This window comes from Erinaceus europaeus, chromosome 10, assembly GCF_950295315.1.
Source record: "Erinaceus europaeus chromosome 10, mEriEur2.1, whole genome shotgun sequence".
In the NCBI taxonomy this organism is placed as follows: Eukaryota; Metazoa; Chordata; class Mammalia; order Eulipotyphla; family Erinaceidae; genus Erinaceus; species Erinaceus europaeus.
The window spans coordinates 67755874-67770247 of record NC_080171.1 but is presented as its reverse complement, the minus strand read 5'-3'; the positions used below and the strand labels follow the sequence as shown (position 1 = coordinate 67770247).

The 14374-nt window shown below is 38.8% G+C and overlaps 1 protein-coding gene across 7 annotated transcripts in view; it reads right to left on the bottom strand.

Moving 5' to 3' along the window:
* Window positions 1-14374, bottom strand: part of ABHD17B (abhydrolase domain containing 17B, depalmitoylase) — a 48318-nt gene that overhangs the window by 23861 nt on the left and 10083 nt on the right. For 3 of the 7 annotated variants that reach the window (XM_060199689.1, XM_060199683.1, XM_060199684.1), the window contains exon 2: window positions 13477-13631. The exons of 1 other annotated variant lie outside the window; for it this stretch is intronic. The gene's annotated coding sequence lies outside the window, so the exon portion shown is untranslated. The remainder of the gene's footprint in view (window positions 1-13476; window positions 13632-14374) is intronic. 3 more of the 7 variants (XM_060199685.1, XM_060199686.1, XM_060199687.1) reach the window with 2 other exon arrangements.

Below are 14374 nucleotides of genomic sequence, written 5' to 3'. Positions count from 1 at the left end.
GGAGCTATTTACTATAAAAGCCATTTAAATTTAATGAAAAAAAATATGTATCACACAAGCAATATATAACTAGTGGCTATCTAAATTATACAGGACAGAATGAACATTTCCACCACTACAGTAGGTCCTACTAATATGACTGAACAAGAACACTTCAAGCCCAGGCTATCTGAACTCAGGCATTTTCAAATACGAAAATTACATGTTTCATATCTATACTAGCTTTAAATGTTGGTGTTCCTTCCTTCTGGACTTTTTTATATATATCCTCCTGTTGAACACTATAAAAGGATAGTATTATTTTAAAAGAACAAATATCTTAACAAAACATTTTTACATATCCTGATTCAAAAATGCATCTTATTAAAAAATGAACACTGCAGAAATCTTAAGGTTACCAATGTATTTTAATGTGCATTTTTGATGTAACAAAGACATTCATATTCTAGAAAAGTTCCAAGTAGGCTGGAGTTGAAAATGAAACATAAGAAAACAAATCTTGAGTTAGCCAACTGATTTCTGAACATAGCCCGTACAGTATTCTAAATACATATAATCTTGATAATCCACTTATGCAATGCCCTAATAAGTGAAGCCAGTCTTCCTGACTAAGTAGTAGGACAGGTTGCAGATTTTTGCATATGCTAATACCACAGATGCCCAGCCTCCAAAGCCTCACCTCTACTGCTGTTGAGCATAGCTGAAACATGAACAGGCACATTCTGCTTTCTCATTTTTGTTCCTTGCTTGAAGAACTTCCCAAAACAAACTCCAAAACCTCTCAGAAGATCTACCACATCACATAAGAAAATTCCAAAAACATACATTAATTCCTTTCTCACCTAAGAACTAAAATTCTGGAAAACTTTTCAGGTGAGTATTCTGTATATTCTACACCATATAATACATGCCACAATCTAATCTAATCATAAACCAATACTGCTATCATTATGACTGCTATTTGTTGTCCTCAGGACTTCACTGTTCCAGAGACAGATGAGAGACAGATAAGGGAGAGATGCCACCACACCAGAGAAGCCTCTGATGAGCCTGCCCTTTGACTAGTCATAAAGTAAAGATTAGTAATTAGTAACACAAATCTTTCTAAAATGAGGGCTCACTAACTAATATGCCAGTTTTAACTTCTAAAGAGATATTTGAGAAAGTATAGGGTGGGCAAGCGAGATAGCATAAAGGTTATGCAAACAGACTCATTCCTGAGGCTCCCAGGTGCCAGGTTTAATCCCCTGCACCACCATAAACCAGAGCTGAGCAGTGCTCTAGCCAAAAAATAAAATAAAACAAATATATAAAAATAATAACTATTATTATAAGGCTGTGAAGTAGCTCACTTGCACAGTGTGCTATTTTGCCATGCACGTAACCCATGTTGAGACTGGACCTGAATGCACGGAAGGCAGTTTTGATGCAGTGGGCTTTCTTCACTCTCTCTAAATAAAATAAAATAATTTATAGTCAAGATTGCATATTAACACATACTAGCTGGCTGTTCCTTACCAAACAGAAAATAAAATAAGAGGATTGGGTAACACAATGATTATGCAAAGAATTTTTCTGCCTGAAGCTCTAAGGTCCCAGGTTCAATCCCTAGCACCACAGCTAAGCAGTGCTCTGGTAAAAAACAAACAAACCAACAAACACAAAAACCAGTTCCAATAAAGTCTAAACAAAACTACTGAACAACAGCTGGACTGCCACTCTCAGGTCATTGGAATTGATATAAATTATACTCAAGGTAGAGAAAGAAATATCAATGGCAATAACTAACACAGTCTAATTATCAAACAAGTTGTAGATTTAAAATAACACTAATTACAAAAGCATTATTAAGACAAGGGTAAACACATCTAAACCTCATGGAAAGTTAGAAAATAAAATCTAACTCTCCCTGACAAGCTAAAATTAAAGCTGGTTAAAAGTCATTTGAGGAATTCAGCTCAAAAATATAATAATAAAATAAAAAGTTCTTTATTTCCTGACTAGTGACATTGAGCTGAAAGAACTAAAGGTACAGTACTGAGAAAGGGAGCTTCGATGAGCTAGTGGGAGAGGAAAACATGCTTAGCAGTATCTTTGGTGGAGAAGTTAGATCTTCTCCCAAAGGTAGGATGGCAACAGGTAAAAAACAGCAATTTTAAAAATTATTATTATTTATTTTTCCCTTTTGTTGCCCTTGTTTTATTGTTGTTGTAGTTGTTGTCGTTATTGGATAGGACAGAGAGAAATAGAGAGAAGAGGGGAAGACAGAGAGAGGGAGAGAAAGAGAGACACCTGGAGACCTGCTTCACCACCAGTGAAGCAACTTCCCTGCAGATGAGGAGCTGGGGACTCGAACTGGGATCCTTACGCCCGTCCTTGCACTTTGTGCCATGTGCGCTTAACATGCTGCACTACTGCCTGACCTCAAAAAGTAGGAATTTTATATTGCTAACTAAAAATATATATTTTGTAGTCCCTGAAATAGCTCATTTTAAGTAATTTTAGTTCCATGTTCATTATATTATACTCATATATCTATTCTCTATTATAATACATATGTTCATTATTAAGTTTGGAGAATCATATTTAAGATCATATATGTGCATGTATACATGATATTTATACATAAATATAAAACTTCCCCCATTTCACATAAAGGTTCTGTTATAACTCTTTAATCTGAAATGCAAACCAAGTGTTATTATTTTCTAAGGTATAAATGAATAATTCTAGATAGAATCTATTTTTTTAAATGAGGGCTTAATGGTTTACAGTTGTTGACACATAAGTACAACCTCTTATCATCTCCCTGTGATAGGTGTCTGCAAAATATTCTCACCCTCAACTTATAGGTTCACACACCATAGCCCCTCCCCTTTTTGCCTCCAAGGTTATGGCTGGGGCTTGGTACTAGCACTATGAATGTACTGCTCCTGCTGGACATTTTTTTTTGTTTTATTGGATAGGACAGAGAGAAATTGAGAGGGAGGGGATACAGGGAGAGAGAGAGAGAGAGGGAGAGAGAGAGAGAGAGAGACTGCAGACCTGTTACACTACTTGTGAAGTGTTCCCCCACTGCAGGTGGGGAGCCAGGAGCTTGAACCTAGGTCCTTGCACTTAGTACAGTGCAATGCAACAGTACTTAGTGCAATGCAACGCCTGTTCCATCTTTTTCTTTTCTTTTTTAAAGATAGAGAGATAGGCAGAGACAGAGGCACTGAAGCTTCCTCCAATGTAAGGTGCTTCCTCCAATGTGGCTTGAACCTGGTCCAGGCACATGACAAATCAGATGCCCTATACAAGTCAGATGCCCTATACAAGTGAGCTATTGGCTAGTCGATCTCATTTTATACTCTAACAGGCTGTGACACTTTAAAAGCCTTTTTTGCATAACAATTTATGCTGTCTCCCCAGCCCAGAACACACTTTCAATGATAGCTATTAACACATATATAAATGTACTTTCTGCCATCAGAAAAGAGGAAAGATGTAAAACAACAAAACTGGTTGAACTGGCAAAATAATTCACTGGATAACATGTATGCAACCCAGGTTTGAGGGTGGTCACCACATGGGGAAGCTTCAGTGATGTGGTGCCTTTTCGTCTCAGCTTGAGTGAAGCCCAGTGATGACAAAACAAAAAAACTAAAATCTGGGTAACTGTAAGTATTAACTATATTATTCACTGCCATTCAAGTAGGGCAAAACCAAGAGTATGAATAGCTACTTTATGTCACTAAGTGACATAAGATAGAAATGTGCCATTCTAATTGATTCTAATGTGGACTTTCTGAAGAGACTTTATTTTGGAATTTTTGTCTTACTTCTGTAGTTCTTCTTTTAATATTTCTTTCTTTCTTTTTGTTGCCCTTGTTGTTTTATCGTTGTAGTTATTGTTGATGTCGCCATTGATGGATAGGACAGAGAGAAATGGAGAGAGGAGGGGAAGACAGAGAGGGGGAAAGAAAGACAGACACCTGCAGACCTGCTTCACCGCTTGTGAAGCAACTCCCCTGCAGGTGGGGAGCTGGGGGCTCAAACCGGGATCCTTACGCCAGTCCTTGTGCTTTAAGCCACCTGCGCTTAACCCGCTGTGCTACCGCCCAACTCCAACTTCTGTAGTTCTTAAGCTCGTATTTTTGCTTTCAGTGGTAGATTTTTTTTCCCTTTTTTGGGGGGAGGGTCTACAGGCATTATTATTTTCATTTTATCTCCTCTTGTAGGGGCTGGGAAATAAACAACATTTTAATACAAACTTAAAAGCTCTTATTTTGATTTCATATCTATGGCTAACTAGCTGTGCTTCATAAAGTTTTTTTTTTGGGGGGGTGGGGTTTAGGGGAAGGTGGTGCCTGGGGCTGCACTCGGCCACACTTACGTGAGGCATGTGCTCTAAAACTAAGCTAGGGGCCCGGTGGTGGTGCATGTAGTTAAGCACACACACTATAGTGTGCAAGGACCCAGGTTCAAGCCCCTGATCACCACCTACAAGGGGAAAGCTTCCCAAGTGGTGAAATAGAGCTGCAAGTTTCTGTTTCTCACCCTATCACTTCTCAATTTCCCTTTGTCTCTACCAATAATAAATAAACTAAATCACCAGACCCAGAATGTATTTTTTGAAATCTCCTACAAACTTAAATATTATAATTGGCCCAAATCTTCTAGTTTCCATGTTGATACCTAAAATCAATCTGGTTTTTGAAAATCGTTTTCATCCTTTCCACAACTTGAGCGTTGCCTTTATCCTGTTCTTAAATTTCATGAGACTATAAATGTGTTAGCTTTTAGTACAGTTTTGTATTTAACAAAACCGCCCTTGATTTAAATTAAATTCATAGGGTTTTATTTAGCACAGAGAAATATCCTTCTATTTCTCTCTCTCTCCATATATATGTATTAACTGCCTCCAGGATTATAGCTGGGGCTCTTGGTGTCAATAGGATAGAGAGAAATTGAGAAGGGAAGGGAAATAGAAAGCAAGAGAAACAGTGGGGTTCCAAACTTGAGTTCTTGTACATGGTAATGTGTGTGTTACCACCTAGCTCCCTCTGAATATTTTCTTTTCCCCTTCTGTGTTCCACCAGAAATTTCTGTGTGGATCTTCTTCTAATTATTATTCAGTAGGACAGAGAGACAAACTGAGAGGGTTGGAGGAGACAGAGAGGGAGAAAAAGACCCCCACTGCACTCCGTTACTGCTAGTGAAGCTTCCTTCCTGCAGGCGGGGGTGGGGGTGTTTGAACCAGGTCCTTGCAAATGATAGCATGTACAGTCAAATAGATGTACCAATGCTTAGCCACTCCACCAGAAATTTCTATTTGGGAATCTTAGGCCTATCCACTATAAATCTAAACCTATTTCTCTTAACTCTACGTTCAGGGGCATTTATTCTAATCTATTTCCAGATTGCTATTTCAGTATTTTAGTGTGTAAAATTAATTTTTGTTTCATGGATTCAATATTCCCCCCACCTTCTTCTTAGAATACTAATTATGACAATGCTATTGTTTTTCAGATATTTACCCAAGTATTTGTTCGTTTTCAATTTCCATGTCATTTGACTACATCTTCAACTTTTTAAGAACAGAGAACTAAACTAAGCTTTATTTTAATATCTGTGTAAGCCTACTGACACAGAAGACTGTTTCTCTGAATAGGAAGTTTGACTGACTGCATGCTTCACATTTCAACTACTAATGAGGACTGGACTTCTGGGGATAGAGTACTTGAGAGTCTGTCTCAAGTCTCTCAATCTCTCATATATTTGTACATATCCACCTTTGCTTTTGGAGTACACAAGTGTTTATGCCAAGGAGAACAAAAGGTACTTTACAAAAAAGTCGTGAATATCACACTGATTTAATTTACTACTGGTTCAAATAACACAACTAAAGATTCCATCCAGCAAATTTTCCAGTTAAGAAGGTGTTAAAGACTTGCACATGAAGCAGTAGAATTCAGTCCAAACCCCACAAAGAATGAAGAGACCTGGCTGCATTTTACTACAATCTGCTACTAAAAAAGTGACTTCAGGGAGTCGCGCGGTAGTGCAGTGGGTTAAGCGCACACGGTGCAAAGCGCAAGGACCAGTGTAAGGGTCCCAGTTCAAGCCCCCGGCTCCCCACCTGCAGAGGAGTCGCTTCACAAGTGGTGAAGCTTGTCTGCAGGTGTCTATCTTTCCCTCCCCCTTTCTGTCTTCCCCTCCTCTCTCCATTTCTCTCTGTCCTAACAACAACGACATCAATAACAACAATAAAACTACAAGGGCAACAATAGAAAATAAATAAATATTTTTTTAAAAAAAAAAGTGACTTCAGGGAAGTCATTATTTTCCTTTTCTGTAAAATTAGAAGTTTGACCTAGATTTTGAGATTCCTCCTAGTTCTAAAATTTACAACTAAGACTTTTCTTTCTCTTAAGCTCTGGATTGACCCAATCTTCCATTGCATGGGAAAGAGCAAAGACATTTGTAATTTGAAAAATTAGAGATTGAAAAAGTTCCCCTAGTATTAAAAACAAAGCATCATCGACATAAACACATTCGTTTGTAATTATCAAGTCACAGGTAATGTTATAACTGTAGGCATATGTATGTGAGGGGGAGGAGGTAGTGATGAGTCTAGGGGTGAGGGGCGTGGGTGTTTGAGAGTGGCAGTCACCATCAGTCTTCTCCAGAACATTTTCATTTTTCCCAAGTCGAACCCTGCACCTATTAAGCAATTGCTTCCCATTCTCTCCTTCATGCTCAGTCGGTGGCAACACTATTTCTACTTTTTGTTCCTATGACTATTCTAGGCACCTTACATATAAATAAAACTACACAATATTTACACACACACACACACACACACACACACACACACACACATTTGTTGTTGCTGGTGCTTTACCACTTCTAGTGAGCATTTTCATATAGAAAGAAAAACACCACAACATGGAAGCTTCCTCCAATGCAGTAGGGTTCGAACCTGAGTTGCAAACATGGCAAAGCAGGTGCGCCAACCCAATTCATATCCTTTGTTGATGAACTAACTTCACTTAGGATGGCTTCCAGTTTCATCCTTGTCTCAGAATGTCCTTCCATTTTTAAGGTCATATAATATTCCACTGCATGTATATAACACATTTTACTTCTCCATTAGTGAGCATTTTGGGAATACTGTGAACAATACTACTATGAACATGGGTAAACAAGTACCTGGACTAGTTCCTGCTTTCAATTCATTTTGCATGGGGTATGGGAGCAGGAAGACAATGTTTTAAACAGTAAGTTAGATTGTCTGAATTATTTCTTACTTCCTTTCAACTGGAGAAAAAAAAACTAGCTATGCCATCTGACAAGCTGAGAATTAAAATAAAATTGAGTGAACACTTCAACATTAATCTTCAAAATCTGAAGTAAACTTTAAATGTTACCCTGATGAAAGTGAAAATTATAAGCAGTTTAGTATTCAGGAATATTTAGGTCACAGAGTCCATTGGGTAAGGGTGTCTGCCTTGCCATGTGTTGGGCCAAGATTTGAGACCAGGACTGCGGCTGCACTGGGGCAGCTCTGGTGCTATGGTCTGTTCTTCTCTTTCTATTGGGATGAGAAAATTGGCACAGGTACAGTGAAACTGCACATGTGTTAAGCCTCTGGTCACCCCCCAAAAGAAAAAAAAACTACCCAAGTAGAATGACTTGTTTTAATATTTCACAAAAATTTAAATATGAACCCTATAAACTAACATTTTCTAAAAATTTAGACATTTTAATCTGCAGTACTCAGTTAACATTGTAAAAATCCAATATATATATATGTATATACATATAATTATAATTAAAAAGCATCTTCTCAAGACATGAAAGGACCCAGGAAACTCTGTTCCAAAAGGAGGCTGTCTTCTTGGGCTTTATTATTTTTCCTCTGTACAATTAATCAACTACTCTGTAAATTACCAAGCACAAAGACATGTTTATCTTCAGTTTTTTGAACCATACCACATTCCCTTCTTTACACACTTAAAATTCAGTACCTTTTAGATAACTAGCCTACAGATAACTAGCTCTTTTAAGAATATTATAAATAAGCTTTATTTCTTACAGCAACCCAATGAAATATAGATAATATTCCTATTGTCCCAAGAACTGATAAGAAACAGGAGATAAAAAAAAGTCCCATCCAAACATTAGTAAATAGCAAAGCCAGGATTTACATTGAGCAGTGAGTCCAGAGTCCACAGACCTCATCACTAAAGTTTATTAAGACTGAGGGAATGAATGTTGTTGCTGTGTGTACATTATGCTGCAGTGTGAGCCAAGTGAAGAAAAGAAAAGTAAGGCTGAAGGACAGTCCCATCTCATATACAGGCATTCCTCACTCAAGTGACCAAGTTCTAGTCCTGAAATACAGCTGGTCAATGAATCTGTAAGCAACTTGCTGGTGCTCCAGGCACTGTGCACCGGACTGGGAATGAGCTTGTCAGCCATCTTCTGAGAGTTCAATGTCATCTTCGCATCACTTATACCATTTAAAAAACATTCTTAAATGCTTACTCAGTAGTGTACTGCAATAAAAACAGAGGAGATAAATTGAACTATGAGGGGTGCACAATAAAGTGCAAACGTACAGAAAAACACCAGTGTAATGCACATTGGCCAAGTGTAGGAGGAGAATAAAAATGAGAAAGGGGACGTGAGATGAGAGGCTGGAATGAGTCACCCATTGCTGTTTTCCATCACCCAAGTTCTCCTCTGTCACTGCTACATGGATCTGTAAGAGCTGGTCACCACAGTTAAGCAGGGAAGTAAGCAAGTAGATCAATAGTTGTGGACTAGCTATATAAAAGTCCAAAGTCATGTAAAAAATAAAGGTGGAAAAGTCATTCCAAGTGTGAGACTGAGAGGAAGGAAGGAAGTGGTCTTGTTCACCAGATAGTACAATTAAACCAACATCTACAAATACAGAGCTTTATTATTTTTCTGAACGTCCTGAAGTCACTTTTAAAGGGTACATAAAAGGAAACTATTTCTATGGTCTTCAAATGTGTTGGAACTCTAGGAAGTTTTGAGACCTATGTTTCAATGTCAAATTTCTGTTTCATGAAATAGAAGATTAAACTGCTCTTGAAGACAGTGTCTGCTTGTGTAGTAATACCTACTCAACCACCCCATTGGGGGTTTATCATAAATTTCTTAATAAACATAAGCAACACTCTGTTAGAGTATTTATGAGTGGTACTCAATCTAGAAATCAGTTTCGGAAGAACTGAACAAAATCCTTCAGCCTTTGTGTTCTTGAGCAAGGTACCTCTTACTTGAATCTTTTTATTTCCTTTTTGTTGCCCTTGTTGTTTTTACTGTTGTTGTTACTGATGCTGTTGGATAGGACAGAAAGAAATGGAGAGAGGGGAAGACAGAGAGGAAGAAAGACAGACACCTGCAGACCTGCTTCACCGCTTGTGAAGCGAATCCCCAGCAGGTGGGGAGCTAGGGGCTCGAACCAGGATCCTCTTTAAAGTCACAGATTTTAATTATTTGTTGATGCTCAAACTGAATGCCTAGTGTACTATATTCAAGACCAATCACGAGTCAGGGGTAGCAGGTCCTTTTAAGAGAAAAGGAGCACGATTCAATGTATTTGTATGATGACTATTCTGCTTGTACTTGAGTGACAGGGCCTTTTAAGAAATGCCTCAATTCTAACCAGGAAATAACCCAGGTGATCTGGGTCCAAATTAATTTCTCTTTCAAATTTTCAGACCATCTCCTTGAGAAAAGCTTCTTTGAAATTGTCAGGAGGTATGGGCATGGCAGAAATCATCAGCTCTAGGAAGTTTTGTAGACTTTGTAGTAATACATCAGAGAAATTATGAAACATCACTGTTTCTACAAAGTAAGTGTTAAAAGGGTAGTAGTAGAAAGTGCATTAAGGGGAGTTGGTTAAGCACATGTGGAGCAAAGCGCAAGGACCAGCATAAGGATCTTGGTTCGACCCCGGCTCCCCACCTGCAGGGAAGTCGATTCACAGGCAGAGAAGCTGGTCTGTAGGTGTCTATCTTTCTTTCTCCCTGTCTTCCCCATCTCTCTCCATTTCTCTCTGTCCTATCCAACAATGACGACAGCAATAACAACAGTAAAAACAAGAGTAACAAAAAGGAATAAATATTTTTAAAAAAGATTAAAAAAGGGAGTCGGGCTGTAGCGCAGCGGGTTAAGCGCAGGTGGCGCAAAGCACAAGGACCGGCATAAGGATTCCGGTTCGAACCCCGGCTCCCCACCTGCAGGGGAGTCGCTTCACAGGCGGTGAAGCAGGTCTGCAGGTGTCTATCTTTCTCTCCTCCTCTGTCTTCCCCTTCTCTCTCCATTTCTCTCTGTCCTATCCAACAACGACAACAACAATAATAACTACAACAATAAAACAACAAGGGCAACAAAAAGGGAATAAAAAAAAAAAAGATTAAAAAAAAAGAAAGTGCATTAAGTATGTTACATAGGAAGTCTCCCAAGAAGGCTGGGGATGGGGGTGGGGTTCTGAGGGGCAACAGACATACTATACTGCTCTCCTCACTATTTTTCAGCTTTGGTGTTGAGTAGAAATCCTCAATTCCATGATTATATTCCTCGAAAGTTCTATCAGGAGTGGTGATCTTCTGTCTACTTAAAATAAATAAATGAATTAATATATTAAAAAATTTAGAACCCTGTACAAGTAATTAATAGTTTTTGCCCAGTTTTGTCATTTGAAAATGCAAGGGAATTGGCTTAAAGTTCAATAAGTCTTTAAAATTTGTGTGTCAACATTTTGTATCAGTAAGTTATTTTTTTTTCCCTTTTGCTATGCCAGACAAAACCAACTGTAGTGGCTTTTTTCGTTTTGTTTTGTGTTAAAGATTTTATTTATTTATGAGAAAGACAGGAGAGAGAAAGAACCAGATATCACTCTGGCACATGTGCTGCCGGGGATAGAACTCAGGACCTCATGCTTGAAAGTCCAAAGCTTTATCACTGCGCCACCTCCCAGACCACTGTAGTGTTTTCAATACATTTAAATGACTGTCTTCTATTACATCCTTGCTACTCTTTCTAAAATTTCCTTTTATGAAGCAGAAAACATCTACAAAATAGAAAAGCATCAAGGGCAGGGGTAGGTAACATAATGACTATGTAGAGATTCTCACGCCTGCAGGTCTAAAGTCCCAGGTTCAATCCCCCACACACAGCCCTTAACCAGAGCTGAGTAGTGCTCTGGTGTAGGAAAAAAAAAAAAAAAAAAAAGAACAAAATAAAAAAGCACCAATAGAGTGCAATCTAGAATATCCCCAACTGTGACTATGGGCTGACAGCTCAGACTGACAGGGACTCAGAGGTGATATATGTTCCTGTGCTAAATAGGAATATAGGTCAGATAAATGGGGTAAACAGTTAATTGTATTTATATACTTTCTTCAAGTTTGGGAGCTACTTTCTGCCCTAATCCAGCTTTCTCCTCCTATTCTCAACTCTGACACCATATTCCCAGACATTATTTTTAGTCCACCTCCATGTTAACTATCAAGGCCAGGCAAAAATTACTAAAGTCATGGGCCCCTTGGAACATACCTAAAATAGATTTCCTAGTTTCTTTCTACCCTAAAATCCCTATTCTCACCTGCTTTAGTCCTACTTTTTGGTTCCTGTTTATTAAACATTTGTCTTGGTTTATATCTTACTGCCTTTCAGATTCCAACTTGCAGATGCTACTGTGATTCCATTCTGACTTCCCAAGGCACATGACCTCACCAATGTATTCTGGAACCTCCCCATGCCCAGAACCCTACCTCACTAGGGAGACAGAAATAGAATGAATGTATGGATCGACCTGCCAACGCCCATGCCCAACAGAGAAGTAATTACAGAAGTCAGAACTCCCATCCTCTGTCCTCCAAAATAATTTTGATCCATACTCCCAGAGGGGGTGAAATGTTAGGGAAAGATGACCAGAGGGCTCTGAACTCCAATTCCATCATGACCCTAAGAGAGAAGAGAAAAAGAGGAAGGACATTTGGAAGTATTAACAGGTATAAGTATGACTTAGAAAGGAAGAGAAGGCAGCAGCACAGAAAAAAATGAGCAAAGGAGGCCAGGAAGTAGCACAGAGGGTTAAGCACATACGGCGCAAAGCACAAGGATTCTGATTCGAGCCCCCCACCCCCCGCTCCCCACCTGTGGGGGGGGTCACTTCATGGGCAGAGAAGCTGGTCTGCAGGTGTCTATCTTTCTCCCTCTGTCTTCTCCTCTCTTGATTTCTCTGTCCTATCCAACAACAACAGCAAGAACAACAATAACAATAACAAGGGCAACAAAATGGGAAAAATGGCCTCCAGGAGCAGTGGATTTGTAGTGCAGGATCTGAGCCCCAGAAATAACCCTGGAAGCAAAAAACAAACAAACAAAAAAACCCCAAAAGCAAACAAAAAACCTTAAAAAAATAGCAAATATATACAAATATAACAGAAGGTTATAGAAATAATAGTCAACCTGTATCTTTGACCTTGGGAGAACTACTACAATTTCCAATGGAAGGAACAGGGACATAGAACTCTGCTGGTGGGTCAGTGTGGAATCATACTCATTATCTCATAATTTTGCAAAGCAATACTAAATTACCAATAAAGTAAAAAAAAAAAAAAGCAGCAATAAGGTGACTGTACTGGGCAGCATGTAAAGTAGTGACTTTATTTTCCTTTTTACTGAAAGTTTGCCAGTCCCCCTAAAATTGAAAATGTAGAAAAAAAAAAATGGGGGTGGGGTGTGGGCAGGTGGTGGCGCACCTGGTTAAACACATTACAGTGCTCAAGCCCCAGGTACCCACCTGCAGGGGGAAAGCTTCATGAGTGGTGAAGTAGGGCTGAAAGTGTCTCTCTGTCTCTTTCCCTGTCTCCCCATCCTCTCAATTTCTGTCTCTATCCAATAATAAATAAGTAAATATATATTTAAAAATAAAATGTTAAAAATTACTGGACTTCAATGGCAGATGAGTGCTTAGGAAAGTTGTGGTATCTATACACAGTGGAATACTACTACTCAGCTCTCAGACATGATGCAGTCTCTTTTGCTATGGATCATGCTAAGTGTTAAATCAAGTTAAAGGAATTAGAGTAAGTGAGATAAGTCAGAAGAATGACAAATACCAGATGATTTCACTCATGGGGGTGGGGGGAACTTCAGTAACAATAAAAGGTAATATCCAGGGTGAAACATAGACCAGTCGTGGAATACTACAGCAGAACCAGGAAGAGGGGGAGAAGGCTGACAGGAAAGGGGTACCACCCTTGTGAAGGTGAAGAAGGCCTCAGCTGGTTGGGGGAGTGGTGGAAGAACATCTAATGTAGGGATATGGAGACTGAAACAACTGTTGTGTAAATCATTACTCCCCCTCACCAAAACAAACAAAAACCCCAACAACAACACTAGACTTTGAAACTTGAAAGAAATGCAATCAAATCACAGCCTTACCTTCTAGTTGTGTGACTTCATACAATATACTTCTCTGAGCCCCAATTTTCTTATTTGCAAACTTTTGTCGAGTTGGCTGGGAATATTAGATGAAGAGAATTTCTAAATTCCTGGCATATAGATGCAGAGAAAGATGCTCATTTTACTTGAAACAGCTGAAAAACAGTCAGGCATTCATTTGATTTTTGTTTACTTTAGACCCAATTAATAAAGTTCTGCTTTGTTTTATTCACTCCCCTGTGAATAACCAGTCCTCCACATCTATTCTGGAGGGCTCCAATGTCTCTACCATCTTCAGAGTGTTCTTTCCACCTGGTCTGACTGTTTCCTGTATTTTCAGTCTCTCCTAATCTACTGGTTCCATCTCTTCTGACTCTCCTTATTGTAAAAATAAGTGTGAGAGTGTATACCTAGATTCTAGATTCTGCCCTTCAGAATCAAACTTTTACTTCTCACATCCCATTGTTCCCATTTGACCCAAAGAACCTTGTGTCTAATTGATACCAACAATAATTTGCTGATATATTCAAGGGACCACTGATAATCTTTTATTTGAAAGTACATTGGAAGTTTCTCAGTCTTCAATTTACACTATCATTTTGTGGCCTTAAACAACCAATGTCCTTCCCATCTTTCTTTCTTTTTTTTTAAAGATTTTATTTATTCATGAATGAGAAAGAGGAGGAAAGAGAGAAAGAACCAGACATCACTCTGGTACATGTGCTGCCTAAGCCTGAACTGGGGACCTCATGCTTGAGAGTCCAGTGCTTTACTTACTGCGCCACCTCCTGGGCCACCTTCCCATCTTTCTTAAAAATAACCCTCAGCTTGGTTTTTTTCCCCAATTTTTAAATATTTATTTATTTATTTATTTTTCCTTTTGTTGCCCTTGTTGATT